This window comes from Gopherus flavomarginatus, chromosome 12 (assembly GCF_025201925.1).
Source record: "Gopherus flavomarginatus isolate rGopFla2 chromosome 12, rGopFla2.mat.asm, whole genome shotgun sequence".
In the NCBI taxonomy this organism is placed as follows: domain Eukaryota; kingdom Metazoa; phylum Chordata; order Testudines; family Testudinidae; genus Gopherus; species Gopherus flavomarginatus.
In genome coordinates, this window is record NC_066628.1 from 9,371,130 (window position 1) to 9,394,567 (window position 23,438).

The window sequence follows — 23,438 nt, forward strand, 5'->3', positions numbered from 1 at the left end:
CACAAAGAGTCAAAAACTAACAGCAAAACAAATTTTAGGTACATGCAAAGCAGGAAGCCTGCCAAACAATCAGTGGGGCCACTGAACAATCGAGGTGCCATTGCAGAGAAGCTAAATCAATTTTTTGTCTCTGGCTTCACTGCAAAGTATGTGAGGGAGGGGGGTTGAAAGTCCAGACTCCAAGGTTTTATTCCCAGTTTTGGGAGGAGAATCTAATTTAGTGGTCAGAAAAGGAGGACATGGAAGTCAGGACCCCTGAGTGTTATACTGGGCTCCAGGAGGTAGGTGAGTGGGTGGTTATAAAGGGAACAGGAATCACGCCACCTGGGTTTTATTCTCATCTTCGCCAGTGACTCAGACAAGTTACTTGGGCCCAGATCTCACAGATATTTAGGTGTTTAATTTTCAGTGGGAGTTATATGCCTCGATACCTTTGAGGAACTGGGCCTTCATCTCTTTCTGTGTCTGTTTCTCCACCCATAACATGGCAACAGTGATACCTACCTTTGTACTACAGACAGAAAGGAAAATTCTATTGTGCAATACACCAGTTTAAACCTGGAGCAACTTCACTGAAGATAATGGGGTTACATCAGTGTAATTGAGAGAGCAGTCTGGTAGGAAACATTGTACACAAGGGATTTTATTATTTTCCTTGGAAGATTTTGCCAAGATTTCCCACATTTATATTACCCGCAAATATTATCGATGTCCTGTATTGCAGATCCCTCCCACAGCTTTTGTTGACTCTGAATCTGTGTATATATTACGGTTGCCAAAGTCATTTAAGCAAATTAGGTGCCTAACCCTATGGGAGTTAGGTGCCTAGCTACTTTTGAAATTTGGTGCTCTATTGCCAGTATCCTTCTGTATTGTCCAGTCCTGGGACTTCAAAATGAGGAAAATCCCAAATGCTATATAAATGTGAAATTTTTTATTGATATTACACTATTTGTAAAGGTTTGGGGATCAAAATGACCCCAAAATTCCAGGGCTAAATTTTTCAAAACTAGGAGCTTAAATTTTTATTCCTACATCCTGATTTAGCCTCCTAAATAAGTGACTTTCAGAAATGCTGAGTAGGGTTATTCAGCACTTTTGAATATCAGCTCCATTTAGGCTCTACAATCAGGGTTTCTGGACAGTTCCTCTAAGAACTCCAGCCTGGCTTTTAAAATGTTGGCCCAAGTTTGCATTCTCTAATACAGACTGAAAAATCTTTTTGAGAGATTTCACAGAAAATCACCGATTTCTGTCTCACATTTCCCCTAAAACCAGCTCTGTAAAGGTCGGTAGCCACATGGTTTGAAGCCTCAAAGGATTAATGTTTGGCATCTTGCCTTTTTGATTCAAGGAAATGAGAGACTGACAGGTTTATACTCTCAGCCAATTGCAAAGCTGCTCTCTTCTCTGTCCCACCTACCACTTCCTCTCATCTTTCTCTCTTTCATCATCACTGTGCTTCCTGCACGTTCCCTGTTCCTGTGCTGCCCAGACCAGCGTGCTTGGTAAGTTGCAAGATCTTTAGCTCGGTTTGAATCCTTCGCCATCCACCCATGTTTTAGGATTGAAATAAATGTAGTTAAACTGTGTGTGGTGGAGAAAGATTTTCCCGTGGATTGAATTTGTCCTTAAGGCTGTTGAATTCAGAATCCATAGGCCACCCCTTCACGTAGGGCCAAAGGCAGGAGATTAGTGGGAAAGTGATTTGTTAAAACTGGTGCTGTCTGATCTTCAGCAACACACCTGAAATCCCCATTGACTTTGCAGTCCCTGGGTGAAACAGACGCATGATTTGTTCCTGTGTTTTAATAAATTGCTATGTGTCTGCAGTGTTCCTCTTCAGGTCTGCATGAAGTCACACATGCTGTAGAATGAGTTTATCCATCTCTTTCTCTTCTCCCTGCCCCTGTATGATTTGATGGCTTGTTTCAGGGCAGCCAGGGAGTGTGCTGCAGAGCTCGGAAGCTGAGGCAGGAGTTCTGATGCTTCATTCTGCCCTTTGCTCCAGCAGATTCCCTTCCAGAGCTGTGAGTAGAGAGCAGAGCCCTGAGATCCACTCCTCCTGTCATAGGCAAACCATCATAAACAGCAGCAGATGTTTTTATGTACAGATCTGTTTTTAAGAGGAAAAACCATGTGGTGGGTGAGCTGAAGGTTGAACAAAGAATGTCCTTGCTGCGGAGGGAGGCTGGGTTAGCAAGGTGCCTTCTGCTGCGTGTTCTAGGAGTCTCTTCAGGGGTGTTGAGTGAGCTGGAAGTGGGTTTGACTTAGTGTTCAAAAATGCTGCTGCTGGTAATGGTGAAATTGCCCACACTGTGTGTGGCCCATATGCTGGGGGAGAATGTGGGAGTTGAAGGTAACTCCAGGCCTCAGTTTTGGTCTGGCTATTCTCCCCACTTTGTAATTTGCGGCTGAAACTGCATGCTGCACCACTGAAGTAAATAAATGGAAGCTTATTTACAAGAGAAGAAAGTTTAGCAAGCTCTGCTGGCTTTGAAACACAGGATGGATTTCAGAGGCTGTCTTGAGCCCAATCTGACTCCAGTGGTAAAACTTCCACCTGCTTTGCCGAACCCCACGTGCCATCCAGACCCCCTTTTAAAAAAGCAGTTTCATGATGGGGGTGGGTGAGCAGGGAATTAAGACTCCTGAGTTCTACCCCAGCCCTGGGAGGGTAGTGGGGTCTAATGGTTGGTGGGCTGGGAACCAGGATCCTGACTGTTGGCTCTGATGCTATCTCAGGGGTGACCTTGAGCAAGCCACTTTGCCCTTTCCCCTTTGTACCTCAGTTTCCTTACCTGTACAATGTGAATAATACTTCATAGGAAGCATGTGATGCTTGATTCATTCATGATTATAAAACACTCAAATCTTTAGATGAGAGTTCCTAGAGAAAGAGCAAATTATCAAATATTGTTGTTTTTGATTCTTTATTAGCTACTAGTGGTTGGGGACTTCATAACCTATGAGTGATCCCAGACTGCAACTTTTACCTGATCTGTAGCACCTACCATGATAAAGAGAGCCAACAACTTTTATGCAGGTTAGAAAGATATCCAAGAGCCCAGTATCTGAATCCTCAAAGGATTTCAGATACAGAATGCAAACGCCATAGGCTGCAAGCAGCCGGGCTTTAACAGAAAGGTTCTCTGCCCTGCTCTAGGGGTTGGATCTGCAAGTGAGGCAGTGGGATAAAGTCTGGAGGCTGATTCAGGGCAGTAATGGGTTCAGTTAAGGATTATTCTAACACAGAAGGTTAGAGCTAGGTAGAATGTGTGGCCTAACAGGCCTGTCGTCTTGGGGTTAGTGCAGGATTGTTCCCTACAGTCTGCTTTCTATCACTTTGTTCAGTCTAGTTTTAAAAATTCCAAAGTAAATCAGGAAGAGCTGGGACTGGAAGTGTAAAGCCTTTTGGCTGAGAGGAAGGATGCACCAGCAATTAGGGTGCTAGCCTGGGATTTGAGACATGGGCTTAATATCCTGCTCCCCCACAAAATTCTTGTGTGACCTTGTGCAAGTTTTAGTCTCTCTGGGCCAGATTTCTGTAGGTACTTGGGCACCTAAAGATGCAGATCATAGATTCTTAGGGTTGGAAGGGACCTCAGCAGATCAAGTCCAACCCCCTGCTCAAAAGCAGGACCAATCCTCAAATGGCCCCCTCAACGATTGAACTCACAACCCTGGGTTTAGCAGGCCAATGCTCAAACCACTGAGCTATCCCTCCCGCCATGCATAGTGAGATGTTCAGAAGTGCCTAGGTGCCTAACCCCTACTGATTTTAATCTGCCTCTTTAGGTGCCCACAGACATTTAAAAAACTGTCCCTCTGCCTCAGTTCCCCATCTGTAAAATGTGGATAATAGCAGTGCCCTACATCATCAGGAAGAAATTGTGAGGTGCTCAGATAGTTGATAATGGGAGCTCTGTTTCTGGTGCTGGGAGGAGGTGGGGCTTACTTATTAGAGACAGGCGAATTGAGATTGACCTTTATTTGGTTCTGTTCATGGCTCTGCCTCTCACTGTATGACCTTAGGCAAGTGATTTGCCACTCTGTGCCTTAGTTTCCCCAGCTATACAGTGGGAATGATATTGATTTCATAGGGTGGATGAGACTTAATATTTGTAAAGCACTTGGACTGGGATTGTCAGAGAAGCCTAAGGGGTCCTAATTCCCTTAGACTCCTCTGAAAGCCTTTGTTGGAGATTTTTGGAAGAAAGGAGCTAGAGAAGGACAAACGCTTATTACTGTATTAATTTTAGTGATTATGGCTTCTGCATTATTGGTGACTTGCTGCTGCTTACTCCTAAAGGTGGGAATATCCTGCTGTGGAGGCTTTTACAATCCTGTCTCTACTGTAACTCTTAAAAATCAATTTTCTGACATAGCTATGTCAGGATTGGATGTGGTCTGGTTGCCATGTTTTGCTCTGTGTCTCCTAAACCACTGTTGATATCTCTTCATTTTAGGCTGAAAATGGAATTGATGAGCTGGGAGGAAACAGTTGCTTTGGAGAAATGCCACGTTCCAGATATGTGACTCAGTGAGCTGGTAAGAGATTGGCTTTTTACAGAGAAATGGAGAATAATGCCTGCCCAAGGGGTTAAATACTACATAACAGCAAAACTGTCAAAATCTAGGGGCAACTATAATGGGTTAGAACAGGGGGCTAGGAGTTAGGACTCCTGGGTTCTATTCCCAACTCTGGGGGAGTGTTGACTAGTGGTTAGAGCAAGGGGAATCACTTCTAGTTGTAGAGAAGGGGGACTGGGAGTCAGGACTCCTGGGTTCTATTTGACTACCTCTCCAAGTGCTTTAGCAAGACCTAAAATTTCCAACCTGGAGAGAGGACTCCAGGGTATTCCTGTTAGGTGGTCTGGGAGGCCTAATCCTGCCCTGATCTATTTCCCTTCCCCCAAATAGTGCAAGCTGAGGTGTGTCAAAAATTCAGCTTTGGTCTTTGTAATGTAGCAGATGTTTTTCAACTCTGACTTGATCAAAGTATCTGTTACCTGCTGTGTTGACTAATCCAACGTTCAGCTGTGGCAGTGGAGTGTAGGAGTGACTTGTGGCTTCACATGTCTTGAGGCCTTCAGATTTTAAATTCTCAGTGTCCAGGACTGGTTCAGCTCTTTCTCCTGCCACTGCAGATAAATTAATGCTTTCTGTCTGAAGCTGTTTGGTCTTTTGCTTGAGGCCTTAACAAAATTTGAGATCCTGCGTGCTCACTGTGGATGTTAAAAGTGCCATGTGATCTTCTGTAAGCATCAGGAGGGAGCTTACCCACTTGTCCGCTAAAATATTCCCCTCCCTTTTCCTGTTGCACTTTGTGCTCGCTGCCTCCATCCACCCCAGAAGTGACTTCCTTTTACTCCTGCTGTTTTCCCCTCTATGTATAGTGTTATCTCTTTCTGCCTAGATACGCTCCCGTAGAACTGGACTGTGGTGTGCTGGGAATCAGGTATAGATGCATCCAGTGGCAACTCTGATCTCTGGTGTAGCTGCTACGGTAGGAGAGAGGAAGAGGCTGTGTTGGTCGCACTCTTATGAATGTTTCTTTGCCCATTTCAGATTATGGAGAGGCTGAGGACGAAGACTGACTCCCCACCCCCATGAAATGATCGGGGCTGAAGTGGAAAAATTAAGTACTGTAACTGAATCTTGAAAATGGTCTGTAATGAAACATCCTGGACCTGAGCCCCAAGGACAGTAGGGGAAGGGCCTCCAACTGAGTAGGGTCTTGAAGAAAAGGGACTGAGTGGTTTTATGGCCTACCTGAGCTGAGGTAAAGATAATCGGCTCCTGTGCTTTCAGGGCTTGCTCTGGTCTCTTAGGAAGTAGCCAGGGATGTGTTGCTAGAGGCAGGATGCTTGACTTGATGGTTCCATCCACTGTTTTATTAGTTGTATGACACTGTAGCCTGTGCTAGGGTTTGTACAGACACTTTATTAGAGACCATCCCTGTCCCAAAGATTTTTGTTGGCTTTGTCTACTTTAGGTTATAAAGGATGGAAAAGAGGAAGTATCAGCATTGCAGATGGGAAACTGAGGTACAGAGAGCTGAAGACTGAAATTTTCAAAGGAGCCCACTGGAGTTAGGTACCCAAATCTGAGATTGAAAAGGATTTGTTTGAAGTCACCCAGGGAGTCTGTGGCAGAGCTGAGAACTAGCCCAGATGTCCCAGTCCAGAACCGTCACCACACAACTGTCCCTGTGCTTGAGGCACTTTTTAATCCTTCACTTTCTATGGTGAGAGTTATGTTCCTATGTCTCAGACTCTGGAAATATTGGGGATAAGGTCCTCGTTCTTGTGGCACAATGAGTGCCCCTTGGACAGACACTTAGTATTGAAGGAAGTGCGCTACTGTATGAGACAGCCCATAATTGGATGCATGGGGGCTATCTTGAGGGTGGGTGTGAAGGGGAGACACAGCCTACAAGAAGTTTCTTCTCAGACCCATGAGACCCCTGTTTTTGCCATTGGTGATGTTGCAGCTGGGTTTGAGGGCGTGGGTGGGGTCTGCCGTGATGAACTGTATGTTCAGTCGATCTTTCACCTGATCCACCCTGATGCCACAGGTGCCCTCAGCAGACCCCACTACACCAGGGAAGGAGAGAGGCATTAACTCCCTGTGTGGCTTCCATTTCAGGCCTGCAGTGAAATCTGGGCATTTCCCATAGTAGATGGGGTCAAGGTTTAAGGCCAGGAGGTGTAAGACCATTATAGCCATCTAGTCTGACTTCCTGCATTGTAGGGGGGCATAGAACATCACCTAGTAACCCCCACTATGACTCCCTGACTCCTTCCCCTTTCTAAAACTCAGCCGTTCTCCCTGCATGGTCCTTTAAAATAGTTCCCTGCACTAGCCCTCGCCTCACAGCGTCTCCAGGTAACTTCACTGTGCCATTTCCTTGTCTGTAACTGCTGTGCCCTTAGCAGCTGCTCGTATGGCCATATTGAAAAGCCAGATCTTCATACACCAGAAGGCACTGTTAGATTGCCTAGTCTGATCTCCAGTTTAATACTGGCCAGAGAATTCAGTCTGGATTGGAAGACAGCAAGGAATGGAGCATCTACCGTCCCTTGGGAGTTTGTTCAGTCACCCTTGCTGTTAGAAATGTGTGCATTATTTCTAATTTGAATGTGCCTGGCTTTAACTTCCAGACATTGGTTTTGTTCTGCCTTTCTCCACTAGATTAAAAGAGTCTTTTAGGACCCTGTATTTTCTCCCCATGAAGGTTCTTGTACGCTGTAATCAGGTCACCTCTCTCAAGCTTCTTTTTCTTGATTTAAACTAAACAGATTGAACTTCTTAAGTCTCACTATCAGGCATTTTCTCCAGCCCCTGAATCACTTTTATGGTTCATTTCTGAACCCTCTCCAGTTTTTCAATGTCCTTTTTAAAATCTGGACACCAGAACTGGATGTGGTATTCCAGTATCAGACTCACCAGTGCCTTTATACAGGGATAAAATCACCTCCCTGCTTCTAGTAGCTACTCCCCTGTTTATGCATGCAGGGATTTTATCTGTCTTTCAGGTGAAGTTGGGAAGCCAGGGAGTCCATGTTGCAACGTGAGGAAGTTGGGTAAGGAAGCAGCTAAAATTCTCAAACACTTGAGGTCTCAGAGTCGTGGTGGTTTGTGTGGGAGGGGCAACCACATTGCCACTTTTAGGACTAGGAGGGGTCTGCTGTGATGAACTGCATGTTCAGTCCGTGTTTCACCTGATTTACCTTGATTACACACATGCCCTGAGCAGACTAATGAAACAAACACCTGTAGCTGAAGTCTGATTTGGGGGGGAGAAACTGATGTTCTAATGGTTTCCAATGCAACCATATGTAAAGTCCCAGACAGTGAGGGGAATAAGTAGCAGATCCAGGGGATCTCTTCAGAAACATGGATCTGATTTCTGTGCAAATGAAGAAAGAACAGAGATACAAGGAAGTGAGTTTTCCCTTTAGCTGGTAGCATGCTCTTTTAATAAATAAGGTCATGACCTGGAAATAATTCCTCTTTGCTTCTGTAGGGGCAAGAACTCTGAAGACAAGATTGGCTGGTTTTGCTTCTCCCTCCTCACCCTGGATCCCTTATAGGAATCACAGATGTAAGTGCTGCAGGAAGTTTGTATCCATCCAGTTTCTTAGTGTGGTCCCAAATTGGTACCCCCAGCCAATATCACCATCGAGGAAGGTGTGGGACAAAAAAGGGGTACTATGGTAGACATAGTTTTCCAGCAGTTAACAAATGTCTGGCATAGGGTGCATCATGCATTCCTCATTCAGAACTCATTCAGTGACAAACAGTCTCTGAACTGATCTTCCAAACATTGCCAGGCTGCCTTTCAGTGCCTGAAGCTGCAGGTGCTTTCAGAAAGCCATATCTTTCTGCACATATGAACGGGAACTCCCTGCTGCAGAACTTTACTGAGGTAACTGCTTAGTAAAGGTTTGCTATTTGGGGAAATTCACGGGTGTTCTTTCTAGGGAGTCCTCTTGCTCTCAGAGCTGTTCATTTAAGGAAGAGTGGCCAAGATGACCGTTCCTCTTGCTGCCACGAGCCATGGGCAGTGGGATTTTGTGTCATCGCAGATTAAACTTGGCCTTTCTTCACTCAGGGTGCTCTTGGATGGGTTTGGCTGTCCATTAGCACCTTCTGAATTTTGCGGGGTCAGATACTCAGAGGCAGACGGGGACTGGACTCTGGGGACAGAAATAGGATTTAAAAACAACCTGCTCTGTACATATTGCTCTGTAAACTTTAGGCAGTGGGCTATAGTAACCACATAGTAATTTTCAATGTGAGCTGAAAGATAGCCTGCACTGAGGCACTAGGAGCTATGCTGTCCTCAACTGGGAGGAGTTAGTTTCAGTGCACCAACTGGGTTTCCAAGACACAACTGTGTGCTGCATTCTGCAACTGTGAACCTTTATCTTTACAGGGATGATTTGAGATGAGCCTTAAAGGAAAGGAAAATGTATCTTTCTCTCCACCAGCATCAACTGTAAGAGAGAATTTGGGGCCTGAAGATTAAAAGATTTGCACCATCTCCGATCTGCATCACAAAGACTCTTTGAAGTTATGTCCAGGAAAGACTATACTAAAAACAGGATAAATAATAAAACTAGATTGAATGGATGTGTAAAAGTTGGGTGTTATTTGTACAAAAGGGTGCAGTGGTAGAACTGGGGGAAATGGAGCTTTCTCAACTCTAATCCACTGGTCTGAATTCAGCCCAGGTCAATAGTGGCTGTAGTTGGGATTTTCATAGGAGATTTAAGGGAGCTGGATGCCATGCTGCTTTAGGCTCCTTTGAAAATCCCATCTTTAATGCATTGCAATTTTCAGTTGCCCTTTCTTAAAATAAGCTAGGGCTTGATCTCATATCTGAGAAAAATATCTGAACAGATATTGTAAAACTCCTAGTCACTAGTATCTATGCACTTGTACAAAATTGAGGATCAGGATGTTAACCAACATTGATCTATTTACTGCTGTGTCCAAAATTACTTTCCATTCTTCCATGAATTGACTCCACTATGTCCACTATCTGTCTTCTACTACCAACACCATTTAGGTTAGGCTGAGATTTTCAGATGCACTCAGGATTTGGACACCCGGTTCCCATTTAAAAAATAATGGGGAATTTAACAGGCAAATCCCATAGATTTGAAAATCTTAACCTAAATGCATTTAAACCATGTCTCCCCCACCCTGCAGGTGCACACTCGCTCCTCTAACACCAGCTCAGACCTTTATTTCATGCTTCGAATGTTGGCATCCTCTATCATCCTGTTTTCTCTTCACTCCAAATAAACAGACGTAGATCCTTTCCCATTGACCTAGGGGCCACCACTGCAGTCCTGCTACATCTTGCAGCTGTTGTGCTGAACAACTGGGAGACAGTGAGAGAGATGGAGCTGAGAGGCAATGCTATGTGAACCAAATTCAGCAACATGTGGTTTTGAGTTTAGGTAACCAGGAGAGTTCTATTGAAGTCAGGACAAATTTTCAGTGTCACAAGCAGAGATGCCAAGCTGGACCCTCAAAACCAGGGCCATCTTAGGCTACGTCTTCACTACCGGCCGTATCGGTGGGTAGCAATCGATTTCTCAGGGATCCATATATCACGTCTCATCTAGATGTGATATATCGATCCCCGAACGAGCTCCTCTCAACTCCAGAACTCCACCAATGAGAACGGCGGTAGTGGAGTCAACAGGTGGAGCTGCGGACGTCGATCCCGCGCCGTGAGGACGGTAGGTAACTCGATCTAAGATACTTCGACTTCAGCTATGCTATTCACGTAGCTGAAGTTGCGTATCTTAGATCGATTTCATCCCTAGTGTAGACCAGCCCTCAGAAAACGTGAGCCATTTGGTTATCAAGAGTTTGAACTAGCTTTTGGGGTTTCAGCTGAACATAAGAAACAAGCATTTCCCCAGAATCCTATATTTAACATTAAACCAGCATGAATCCTAAAAATCTGTAATTCTCCAATTTTTATTTTTATTTGTACTCCATATTATGGGAGAAGTTGCAATTTTATTCTTTTAACGTGATTGCTTTTTAACTAGGTGAAGGTCTCTGATTACATATGTACAGACAAATACACAAATGCTATGTGATAACTTTTGAACACTGCATGCAATCATTTCCAACTTTTGTGGGAATGTTTGAGGTGGTGAGGGCCAGCAACCTGTTCATTTTTGGGGAAAATGGAAGGAGGGACGGATTGACACATGGAGCCTTTGCCAGCTGTTTAGCACAGCTGCTGCTTCAAGCAACTCTGCAGTTGTTTATAGACTAAAGAACTGGTTGATGGAAGCCATTAACCCCTTCCATCATAACAATACCCCTGGCTTATTTGTGTGTCCTACCACCAGAATTTAACATTTGACACCCTAAATAGCTTCTCATAGACCAATAATAGGGGAAGGGGGGGGCATGCACACAACCCCTGGTATGGGCGGGGAGGAAGGGGAAGTGGGAGTGTTCAGAACCTAGTGGGGCAAATCCAGTTTGGGGAAAGGGGGCACACAACTCCTGGCATAGAGGGGTATCAGGTGCAGGGAGAGCCCCTGCAATTGCAGGGGGAAATTGAGGGACCCTGCTATAGAGAGATGAGAGCATGCAGAACCCCTGTCACATGGTAACTTTGGGGACCTTGGCATGGGGGTAAGTGGGAATAGGGATGTACCCATTGCTGCTGGCAGGGGGAAAATGGAGGGATGTAGGGCGTCCCTGATGTGTGCAATAAGCTGAGCCTACAGAAGCTATGAAATATAGAAGCCACCAAGTTAAATCCAAATTAATGAAATAATCCAAATATAACAGTATTGAGCCCCCAAACCAGCTGGTAAGATTTGCAGTTAGCAGTGGGAGTAGTTGAATCCATGAGTAGTTATTTTATGGCATGGTTATTTGGGTGGGGCTGGGAGGGGTGAGACCAGTACAAACAGGGATGTCTTTTAGCATCCTGGGAAATGGAGTGTAAAATCACCAGGTGTCACAAGTTCAAAGCTGGCCCCTTCCAGCAGCACCATCTCCCATCAGTGCAGGAGGCAGGGTAGAGTCAATAAAAAGCTGGTTGCTCATGTATTGCCCCTAACATGCAGATGAGCACCATTTTGACATGGCTGTTGTTGGGATCCTAACAGTGCTGTTTTGATGTGGGTTGAGAGGGCAATGTGGGTGCCATTTTGATGTGGTTTTTATAGGGAACCTATGGGGTGCCATTTTGATAGAGGTTGAGAGGTGGGATGTTGGGTGTCTTTTTGACAGTTTTTATTGGAATCTCATTGGTATCATTTTGAGATAGGGTGGAGGTGGGATGTGGGGGAAGCCTTGGGTACCACTTTGAAAAATGTTGCAGTGGGTACCATTTTTGACATGGCTTTATGGGGAAACTGGATGCTATTTCGATGCAGGTCAGGGAGCGGATGTGTCAGTGCCATTTTCACGTGGATCAGGAGTGGATGCGTGGCTCCCCTGTTGAAATGGGTTGGGCAGCGGGTGGGTGGGTAGGTGCATGGGTGCCCTGTTGACATGGCTCGGGCAGGTGGATGCCCTGATGATGTGGGTCAGGCAGGGGGTGCATGGGTGCACTGGTGATATGGGTTAGGCAGCGGGTGCATCATGGGTGCCCCATTGACGTGGGGCTGGCAGCAGCAGGTCGGGCAGCCAGGGGTGGGGGGAGGTGCCATGGTGACATGGGGCCTGGGCACTAGCTCAGCAGCAGCACGCAGTTCTGCCTGGGCTTGGCAGGGAAGGCGGCGCTGCGGCCGCTCGCTCCACAACGTCATAGCGCCCCGCCCCCCCCGCCAGTGGCTGTGCAGAGAAGCAAGGGAGGGACTTTCGGACCAAACCATTTCCGCAGAAGGGGGCTGTTTTGTGTAAACAAGCTGAGACCCTTTTTGGCGCATTTTGGGATACCAGCTTCTAGTCAACATATTTTGTAGCGAATTTTGTCTTCATGCCTCAAGAACTAGATGGATTTTGCGCCTCCTCAGCTCCTAGTCCTTTCCCCCTCTCTCTACAATGGTACGTCTCACTCTCCTTCCCTGCCCTCCCCTCAAACAGGGCTTTGGGCAGGGCGGGCGGCGCGAGACTCTTGGGGACGCTGAAGGGTGAAGCTGTCGCGCGCCGCTGTTGTTGGCGGGTTCGAGCGGGAGGGAGCGGGGGCGGGGCCGGGGCCGGAACGCTCCTCGGCGAGGGGAGGGGGAAGCGGATAGAAGCAGCGGCACATGCGCAGAGACAGATTTACGCGCCAGAGGGGGTTATTTTCCCGCCCTTTCCCTGCCCGAACGGATATTTTTTAACCACTGCGTGGTTTCCGGCTGAATGAGCGAGTAGCCACCACATTTTGGGGGATACTAGCCCCTCCCCACACCCCATGTCAGTTTTTTCCACCAAATATAAACGTGTGTCAAATTCACCCTGCAAGGCACGAAGGTACAGCCACCATTTTATAAAATGGGGCTGTTTGTGGTTCAGTGGCTCTGATAAAGCCAATGGGGCAACCCCTGCCACACACACCCTGTACACACACTCGTAAAAACGCCAATAGGGTGCCTACTAATCCCACATAGCCTTTTATCAGAGCTGCGAGGCACCCATTTTGGCACGTTTCATGCTTGTGCTATGGCGATGTTGGCGATATTGGCTCATGCCAAGCCAGTGTCGGTGGATGCCATAACAAGCCACTTTAATGACCAAAAAACACACTGGTGTCAGCCAGGCTCACATTAGCAGATAGAAAGTCCCAATATTGCCATGGGATAAAAATCCACCATATGGACTCATGGCAGTAATCTGTCGGCAAACACCACACGCTCAATGGCAGGAAAACATGGCATAGTTGCATTGTCAAAAGGTGCATCATCCAAAGCAAGGAATCCTGTGTAGATGTGTGACCAGACACCATTGGTATTCACTAAACCTGTATTGGTGGGACAACAGAAATCCGTGTTGGCCCATGTCATAGCCTATAATGGCAGATGGAAATAATCCCTCTACCAGCACCTGTGAAACTGCCATTGGTGCACCCCAAACCTGCACTGAAAGCCTTGCAGAAAACTACAAGTACACTTTGGAAGTAGTAGCTTTAATAGCCATATAGTTCCCCCTCAAAACTTGCACACACAATTGACTAGCCCAAGATCACAAAATGAAGCTATAGAGAGTCAGGGTGGGTGAAGTGATAGCATTTACTGGATCAACTTATTTTTGTGTAAGAGACAAGCTTTTGAGATAGAGAGAGCTCTTCTGGACCAGACCTGGACCAAGCTCAAAAACTTATTTTTATTGAACCAGCCTCTGTTGGTGAAAGAGATATCACCTCACTCACCTTGTCCCTCTAATATCCTGGGACCAACATAGCTACAACAACACTGCAAAGTGAAACTACGGCAGAGTTGGGAAGCAACGGCAGGAGCTTTAATTTTAGTCCCACCTGTTCTAATCACTAGAAAACAGGCTTCTCTCAGAATTGGGAATAGAATCCAGTAGTCCTGCCTCCCACAGCCCCCTAGACTCTACTGCCTGTGCAGAAGAGGAGATGGAAACTAGGAGTCCTGACTCCTAACCACTAGACTCCACTTCTCTCCCACAACTGGAACAGAACCCAGGAGTCCTAACTCCCAGCCCCACCCTGCTCTAACACCTTGGTATTAATACAGGCCAAACTTGCATTGGCACACTGTAGGCGCCATGTGCATTGGCAGAAGTAAAAAGCTGGATAAGCACATACCCAAAAGCTGGGCATCTCTGGCAACCGTGCTACTCCATCACCACTGACATGCACAGGACTCTCCCAATGTGGCTTTTGGACACTATTAAAAGAATTAAAGTTGCCCCTTCAAAATATTAACTAGACTGGAAGAAATGTCACCTCCTAAAGGGACATGGCCGATTTCACACATGGGTTGTCCAGAACTCCAAAATGAGGATTGACACTTAGAGTTTCCCCAAATAGCCCTTTAAAGTATCCAGTGTCCGTTTTAGTGGCCAAATGTAGGATTTTGGTTGCCACCACTTTTGAAAATTGGGCCATTTTTTTCTTCACAGAGGCAACAGGTTTCTGAAGAAAAATATCCAACTGGTTATTTTGATGCTGCATAAAAGTGTCAATGTTTCCACTTCAGCTTTTAGGGTGGAATTTATAATGCAGCATAAGGAAGTTAGATGCCTGAGTCCCATAATTCAATGGGAGTTGGACACCTAACTCTTTTATGCCCCTTTAAGAATCCCAGCTTGTATGTTTGTTTTGCTCTATAGGTTTGGTGTGGTGAGTGGCAGATTCCTTTCCATCAGGGGGTATTTGTTTTGGAGTCAACACCCTTGCTATTGGCTCCATTGAAATGTCCGTGTGTGAGGATATGTTGCTGTGCAATTACCGCAAGTGCCGTGTCAAGCTCTCAGGCTATGCCTGGGTCACGGCTTGCTCACACATCTTCTGTGACCAGCATGGTAGTGGGGAATTCAGCCGTTCACCAGCAGTCTGTCCTGCCTGCAACAGTGCCCTCTCTGGCAAGCTAGACATTGTTCGCACCGAGCTAAGTCCCTCTGAAGAACACAAGGCCATGGTTTTGGCTGGACTTCGGCCAGAGACTGTGCTGGACATCAGCTCCCGCGCACTCTCCTTCTGGACATACCAGGTAAATCCACCCCAGGTGGGGAATCAGCATGATGTCCTAGGATAGGTAGACACTTTCAAAAGTGTCTCTGAAAATATAATTGAGAAGAGATTTTGTTTGTTAAAGGAATGAAAAATCCAAAATTCAGTCTTTATGGCTACCTATATCTCGTACATTGAGGGCAGAGCTGAAACCTAGGTGACTCCAAAGGGAGGGCCAGCATGCTATATTTTTTGGCCTGAAAACTGTGGAAAGGAGCCAAAGGGAATGGAATAGGATTAAGAAATCCCATTGTTTGGTTTTGTTAGGACCACAGAGAAGGTTCACTCTCCGGTTCAAAATCACCGGAGTGTGGCATTTGCACTTCTCCCTCCCTCCTTCTCTGTCCAACTGTCAGTGTAAAACATTATCACTCTATTAGCCATTCCTCTCTTTCTCATCTGTCACCGTGGAAAGTTCTCTCCATCTTTGCTATACATTCTTTCTTTCTTACATCACAACAGTATCAAAGCACCTCACAAACATTCATGAATTATCCTCAAGGAGAAGTATGTCTCTATTACTATCTCCATTTTACATGTAGGGAACTGAAGTACGGACATTAAAGCAACATTTTTAAGTGTCCACTAATTTTAGGAGCCTCACATTTAAGTGCTCAACATGAGACCCATATGACCTGATTTACAGAGATGCTGTGTGTGACAGGTTGAATCACAGAAACCCCCTTGGGACTGCCGCCTGATGTGCTGAGACTACTTCTGAGCCCATTTTCCCTGCCAGCTTGGGACTTCAGTAGCCTGTCTTGTTGAGAAAGACACGCTAGCCTGCTACAAACAGACCCAGGTCTGAACCACATCCCCCACAAGCTGAAGACTTAACTGAAAACAGCTTAAAAAGTTCTTCTGTCTCTAGCACCCAGATACCTAGTTCCCAACGAGATCCGAAGCCCAGATAAATCCGTTTTAGTCTGTATAAAGCTTATACAGGGTAAACTCATAAATTATTCACCCTCTCTATAACACTGATAGAGAGAGATGCACAGTTTTTTGCTTTCCCAGGAATTAATGACTTGCTCTGGGTCAATTAATAAGCAAAAAGTGATTTTATTAAGTATAATAAGTAGGATTTAAGTGTTTTCAAGTAATAACAGACAGAACAAAGTAGATTACCAAGCAAAATAAAACAAAAACATGCAAATCTAAGGCTAACACAGTAGGAAACTAAATGCAGGTAAATCTCACTCTCAGAGGTGTTCCAATCTGCTTCTTTTACAGACTAGACTCCTTTCTAGTCTGGGTCCAGCAATTACTCACCCCAACCCCCCACCCTCCCACCCCCGTAGCTACTGTCCTTTGTTCCTGTTTCTTTCAAGCATGTCTTTGGAGAGGCTATCTTTTGAGCTAGCTGAAGACAAAATGGAGGGGTTTTCAGGGCCTTATATAGTCTTTCTCTTGCGGGTGGAAACCCCTTTGTTCTGCTGTGTAAAATTCCCTCATCAAGATGGAGTTTGCAGTCACCTGGGCAAGTCACATGTCTATGAATGATGCACTTTTTGCATGCCGACACCATTCTTTACATGTGAGTGTGAATGTTCCCAGGAAAGCTCAGATGTGGATTGGCACCTCACAAAATCCATTGTTAGTTAAGTGTTTCTTGATTGGGCACTTACTGAGAATAGTCCTTTCCAAAGAAGCTGACCAAATGCTTCACTGAGGCTACTTAGAACCAAACAAGTACATAGTCAATATTCATAACTTTGAATACAAAAAAAAAAGATACACACAATCAGATAACATAATCATAACCAGCAGACTACAACCTTTCCATAGACACCCCACTTGGCCTCCTTGTACAAGACCTGGTGGAATCATAGGACCCTGGTTGCAACAAGGATTTATACAGTCACAGTGTATGTCAATAACATCACACTATGCACCCCACAGCTCTTATCAGCTTCAGCTGGAGTGTGGAGTGCTCAGCACATCTGAAAATCAGTCCGTAGATGTCTCATGTTGGCAATCCTAAATTTGTGGTCCCTCTTGAGAATATCGACATAAGTGATCTACCCAAAGTCACTGTGGCAGCAGTGGGAACTGAATCCAGATCTCATAAGTCCCAGTCCAGTGCCTTAACTCCAGACCACTCTTCCTCTGGTACACTGTAGTCATGCTACGATATCTCAGATGCAGTGACTTCAGTTTCCTTTGACAATTAGTGGTCAAAGAAGCCTGTCACACCTGTCATAATCTCCACATGGCAGGTTCACCAGGAGCACCTGTACCAGGAATACACCTACAGCAAGGCTGAGGGACACCTGAAGCAGATAGAGAAGGTGTACACTCAGCAGCTGCAGAGCAAGGACATGGAACTGACCTCCATGAAAAGCGAGGTCTCCTCCCTGAAGAAGATGCTGGAGGAGTACAAGAAGAAGTTCAGCGAGCTCTCTGAGAAGCTCATGGAGCGGAATCGACAGTACCAGAAGCTCCAGGGCCTCTATGACAGCCTCCGTCTGCGCAACATTGCCATGGCTAATCAGGAGGCTGCCCACAAGCCTCCCATGATGCCTCAGCCTGCTGTCTTTGGCTTCCCATTGGGTAAGATCTGTGGAGAGTTCTCATTTCACTACTCACAGAGGTTGCAAAGGCAGGCAATAGGAGTGACTACACTGACACTATTAGTGGAGGGGACAAGGGTTTAGTGAGCTATAGAGACTGAACTCTCCCCCCATGCTATAGGACAGGAGGAGGCACATATAGACTCATAGACTCATAGACTCTAGGACTGGAAGGGACCTCGAGAGGTCATCGAGTCCAGTCCCCTGCCCTCATGGCAGGACCAAATACTGTCTAGACCATCCCAGAGAGACATTTATCTAACCTACTCTTAAATATCTCCAGAGATGGAGATTCCACAACTTCCCTAGGCAATCTATTCCAGTGTTTAACTATCCTGACAGTTAGGAACTTTTTCCTAATGTCCAACCTAAATCTCCCTTGCTGCAGTTTAAGCCCATTGTTTCTTGTTCTATCATTGGAGGCTAAGGTGAACAAGTTTTCTCCCTCCTCCTGATGACACCCTTTTAGATACCTGAAAACTGCTATCATGTCCCCTCTCAGTCTTCTCTTTTCCAAACTAAACAAACCCAATTCCTTCAGCCTTCCTTCATAGGTCATGTTCTCAAGACCTTTAATCATTCTTGTTGCTCTTCTCTGGACCCTCTCCAATTTCTCCACATCTTTCTTGAAATGCGGTGCCCAGAACTGGACACAATACTCCAGTTGAGGCCTAACCAGCGCAGAGTAAAGCGGAAGAATGACTTCTCGTGTCTTGTTTACAACACACCTGTTAATGCATCCCAGAATCATGTTTGCTTTTTTTGCAACAGTATCACACTGTTGACTCATATTAAGCTTGTGGTCCACTATGACCCCTATTTCTCTTTCTGCCATACTCCTTCCTAGACAGTCTCTTCCCATTCTGTATGTGTGAAACTGATTGTTCCTTCCTAAGTGGAGCACTTTGCATTTATCTTTATTGAACTTCATCCTGTTTACCTCAGACCATTTCTCCAACTTGTCCAGATCATTTTGAATTTTGACCCTGTCCTCCAAAGTAGTTGCAATCCCTCCCAGTTTGGTATCGTCCGCAAACTTAATAAGCGTACTTTCTATGCCAACATCTAAATCGTTGATGAAGATATTGAACAGAACCGGTCCCAAAACAGAACCCTGTGGAACCCCACTTGTTATACCTTTCCAGCAGGATTGGGAGCCATTAACAACTACTCTCTGAGTACGGTTATCCAGCCAGTTATGCACCCACCTTATAGTAGCCCCATCTAAATTGTACTTTCCTAGCTTATCTATAAGAATATCATGAGAGACTGTATCAAATGCCTTACTAAAGTCTAGGTATATCACATCCACCGCTTCTCCCTTATCCACAAGGCTCGTTATCCTATCAAAGAACGCTATCAGATTAGTTTGACTCGATTTGTTCTTTACAAATCCATGCTGGCTATTCCCTATCACCTTACCACCTTGCAAGTGTTTGCAGATGATTTCTTTGATTACCTGCTCCATTATCTTCCCTGGCACAGAAGTTAAACTAACTGGTCTGTAGTTTCCTGGGTTGTTTTTATTTCCCTTTTTATAGATGGGCACTATATTTGCCCCCTTCCAGTCTTCTGGAATCTCCCCCGTCTCCCATGATTTCCCGAAGATAATAGCTAGAGGCTCAGATACCTCTTCCATTAACTCCTTGAGTATTCTAGGATGCATTTCATCAGGCCCTGGTGACTTGCAGGCATCTAACTGTTCTAAGTGATTTTTTACTTGCTCTTTCCTTATTTTCTCTTCTAAACCTACCCTCTTCCCGTAAGCATTCACTATACTAGACATTCCTTCAGACTTCTCAGTGAAGACTGAAACAAAGAAGTCATTAAGCATCTCTGCCATTTCCAAGTCTCCCGTTACTGTTTCCCCCTCCTCATTGAGCAGTGGGCCTACCCTGTCCTTAGTCTTCCTCTTGCTTCTAATGTATTGATAAAAAGTCTTCTTGTTTCCCTTTATTCCCATAGCTAGTTTGAGTTCATTTTGTGCCTTTGCTTTTCTAATCTTGCCTCTGCATTCCTGTGTTATTTGCCTATATTCATCCTTCGTGATCTGACCTAGTTTCCATTTTTTATATGACGCCTTTTTATTTTGTAGGTCACGCAAGATCTCAAGGGTAAGCCAAGGTGGTCTTTTGCCACATTTTCTATCTTTCCTAACCATTGGAATAACTTGCTTTTGGGCCCTTAATAGCGTCCCTTTGAAAAACTGCCAACTTTCCTCAGTTGTTTTTCCTCTCAGTCTTAATTCCCATGGGACCTTGCCTATCAGCTCTCTGAGCTTACCAAAATTCACCTTCCTGAAATCCATTGTCTCTATTCTGCTGTACTCCCTTCTACCCTTCCTTAGAATTGCAAATTCTATGATTTCATGATCACTTTCACCCAAGCTTCCTTCTACTTTCAAACTCTCAACAAGTTCCTCCCTATTTGTTAAAATCAAGTCTAGAACAGCTTCCCCCCTAGTAGCTTTTTCAACTTCAATATGTGTGTGTGTTTGAAGGAGAAGGGCTTCACACAGGGCTTCACACAGAGCAGTCACTCTCCAAGTGATGTGAAATATTTGATTAGACATTCCTGTGTGAGACAAGTTGATGGGTTCTCAGCTTGGACAGTTGTCCATCTATCAAACCCCACTCACACTAATAGCCCCGCTCCTTGGCAGCCTAAGAGGAGAGACCATGGACTGAATGGGCCATGGAGATTAAGCTCCTTTCTCGTCCCTCAGAGGGGATTTCTCCAGAACATGGGTTAATTCACATTCTGAATCCGAAAGTTTGAACATCCCTTGTAATTTCTCCAACCTTAGCTAGCCATGTGGTATCACCAACACACAAACTTTACTGTGAGTCTCTGGGCATTTGGTGTGTTTTAAAAAGGGGTAAGTTCCTAGCCCCCATGGTTGCAGAGAAAAGAGGGAAACTGTGACCAATAAATGCTACAGAACCAGAAGGAATTGTTTTATATAATATAATTTTAAGAACATCATGATTTTGTAAGCAAATCTCATGAATTTTGGGGGCTGGACTCTTGAGCGTTCCATTTGTCTCTTTCATGGCTGGTACCTTCTCATCAAAAGGTTTACGAATCCAGGCTAATGGATTTAGGTCTAAATCAAGCCTTCAAATTCCACCATGTCCTGTGACAAACCCAACCTTAGCTCCTGTATTTAAATCAAGCCGTGGTCACTCATGGTCTTAGATTTGGAGATTCTGTGTTCAATCCCTGAATTGTCACACTACTGTAGTCACTAATGTCTATCTTGATAGAGAATCCAGCATCCAACTGACCCTGTATCACCCCCTTCCTAGGTAATGCTGCCAAGTTCCCTGGGGATGCCACGCCGGTCCGGGGCAGGTGTGGGGAGGGAGACTTCCACTTCAAACCCTTCTTTGCCACATCCCCACCTGCGGATGAATCCAGCAACAGCTTCTTCACCTTCGCCTCTCCCAGCAATGAGCTGGAGCCACATCCTGGAGCCAGCAGGGCCTACAAGATGAAGAGGATATAACCGGTAATGTGCCTTCCACACTTGCCTCTTGGAAATTCAGCCCATCTGTCAGCGGGGGAAAGAGCGAAAATGCATATTGTCTGGATTTGAGATTCTCCTCAGTATGGGATATTTCTTTTAGGTATTGTAATGTAATCAACCTCTGACTGGCACCGGCAGATTGTTTTGACTTCTCATCCGAATCTGTAATGCCCTGTCACCTCTGAGTGTCAATTTCATTGTCACAATCTGTCACCAACAGACTGTCCTTCAGACTGTAAATCTCTCACTCTTGGATTGCCCCTCTCAGATTGTAAAATTGACACCCTCTGACTGTAGTATCCGATCGCATTTGGACCAAGATCCTCAAGGCACCTAAATACCTTTGAGGATCTGGGCCTGGTTCTGATGTACTCTGCTTAATAGGTTACAAATTCATTGTTGTTGTCTGTGGGTGAGAGAGAATGTATTTGTGTGTGCGTGTGTGTGTGTGTGTGTCTATGTGTGCATGCAAATCTATGTGTGTATCCTGGTGTGTTTGCCTCTGTGTGTGTATGTAGGTCAATCTATGTGTGGGTGTGTTTGTCTGTATACATGGGTGTATAAATCTATATAGCTGTGTATTGTCTCTGTGTGTAAGTCAATATGTGTGCTTAAATCTGTGTGTATTTTAATGTGTCTTTCTCTCTTGTGTATGCGTACAGATATACATGTGGGTAGGTGCCTGTTGCTGTGTGTGTGTTTATCTCTGAATAGGGGAGGGTGCGTAGCTCCATGGGTGTGTACATGCATAGTTCTGTGTAATTGTATTTTTGCTTCTATATTTATGCTTGTGTTCATATGTGTGTTTGTATTTCTCAGCGTTATTCAGTGTGTTCACCTGAGTACACTCCACCTCATCCTTCCCTTTGCAGTTATTCCCGCCACCTCATTAAAGTTCAGCCATGTTCAGTTCACACTCATTCATTTAGCCCTCACGTTCATGAGGATTTAAAATCTTTGGGCCCCACAATGGGAGAAGCAGGGTTGGTTTTGGCATCTCACAACCGATGGATTTGTGCACTGTATAAAGTGACTTTTGTAAATAGGTTGTTCCCTCTCTCAGAAATAAGGATTAGCAAAAAAAGAGAGGAAAAAAAAAGATCTTTTGTATCTTGGTTTCTAGTTCTTGTTGGATCAAGGATGTCTGCAGTGGGAGAGGCAGGCCGCGTGGGGAAGGCAGGTTGGATGTGGGGATATGAGATCAGGGAAGGATCCCCAGAATGAGGGAGGTAGGTGGCGTGGGGAGCACAGGCTAGGTGGGAGGGGAGTGGTAAACTGGGGAAGGGATCCCAGCAATAGAGGAGACAGCAGTGTGGGACATGCAGGCAAAGAATGGGAATTGGGGAGAGATCCAAGTAGCAGGGAGGAGGGTGGTGTGGGGAGTGCAGGCCAGGCTGCAGGGGCACGGTAAATTGCCGGAGGTGGGCAGTGTGGAGAGTGCAGGCTGGGGGGGATGCAGGGGGAGGCTTGGTGAGGGAACCTGGTAGCTGGCCAGGGGGGTGGAATCAGAAAGGGATCCCAGCAGAGATGGAGGTGGGCAGTGTGGGGAGCACCAGCCAGGTTGCAAGGGAGTGGATGTAAATCAGGGGAGGTGGATGGCAGGATGTGCTCAGCCTGGGGAGGGGTTGGGCAGCACAGGCTGGGGTAGGGTTATACCTCCCAATTTTTCAAGTGGCTACAGTGAGATGGGTGCTGCCCAAAGGGGAAAAGAGGCCTGTGGATGCCGGGGCTCGGTGCTGCCTTGGGGTGGAAGGCCCCTGGAGGGACAGGTGCTGCCCCCAGGGTAGGTTAGGGGGGGTGGGTTTCAGAGTGAGCCTGTCTCATACTCACCCTATAGTGGCAGCTTCAGTCCTGCAGGGCTGGCTGGGCTCAGCTCCCCGCTCTGGGCGTTATGCCCTGGTTCCTGGTGTGTGGAGTCACAGCAACGTTTGTGTTTGGCCTGGCCATGCCCTCGCTCCCCCCTCAGCGGGGCTGAGCCAAATATGAGCATTGCTTCAACCCCATGTGCCAGGGATCAAGGCAGAATGCCTAGAGCGGGGAGTCAAGCTCAGCCATCCCCACAGGATAGGAGCCGCTTCAACCGCGACAGGGGGTTGGGGTCAAAGCGGGACAGTCCCACAAAACCCAGGATCATTGGAAGATCTGTAGGGCTGCC

The 23,438-nt window shown here is 45.9% G+C and overlaps 1 long non-coding RNA gene, 3 other non-coding genes and 1 pseudogene across 5 annotated transcripts; all 5 read left to right on the forward strand.

Moving 5' to 3' along the window:
• Positions 1-1,184: 1,184 nt before the first annotated feature.
• Positions 1,185-9,141, forward strand: LOC127033378 (uncharacterized). 2 transcript variants are annotated; one of them, XR_007769062.1, is made up of 8 exons: positions 1,185-1,508; positions 1,936-2,030; positions 4,470-4,551; positions 5,572-5,785; positions 5,999-6,099; positions 7,542-7,589; positions 8,033-8,110; positions 8,945-9,141. It is a non-coding gene; the product is annotated as an uncharacterized LOC127033378 (long non-coding RNA). The 2 variants fall into 2 exon arrangements; XR_007769063.1 differs by lacking the exons at positions 5,572-5,785; positions 5,999-6,099; positions 7,542-7,589 and having other exon boundaries at positions 1,330-1,508.
• LOC127033444 (small nucleolar RNA SNORD126) lies at positions 6,519-6,596 on the forward strand. Its single transcript, XR_007769124.1, has one exon. It is a non-coding gene; the product is annotated as a small nucleolar RNA SNORD126 (small nucleolar RNA).
• On the forward strand, positions 7,688-7,765 carry LOC127033436 (small nucleolar RNA SNORD126). Its single transcript, XR_007769116.1, has one exon. It is a non-coding gene; the product is annotated as a small nucleolar RNA SNORD126 (small nucleolar RNA).
• LOC127033430 (small nucleolar RNA SNORA79) lies at positions 8,536-8,683 on the forward strand. The gene has a single exon (XR_007769110.1). It is a non-coding gene; the product is annotated as a small nucleolar RNA SNORA79 (small nucleolar RNA).
• A 5,620-nt stretch (positions 9,142-14,761) lies between the features above and the next one.
• Positions 14,762-22,251, forward strand: LOC127033339 (E3 ubiquitin-protein ligase CCNB1IP1-like; annotated as a pseudogene).
• The last annotated feature ends 1,187 nt before the right edge of the window (positions 22,252-23,438 follow it).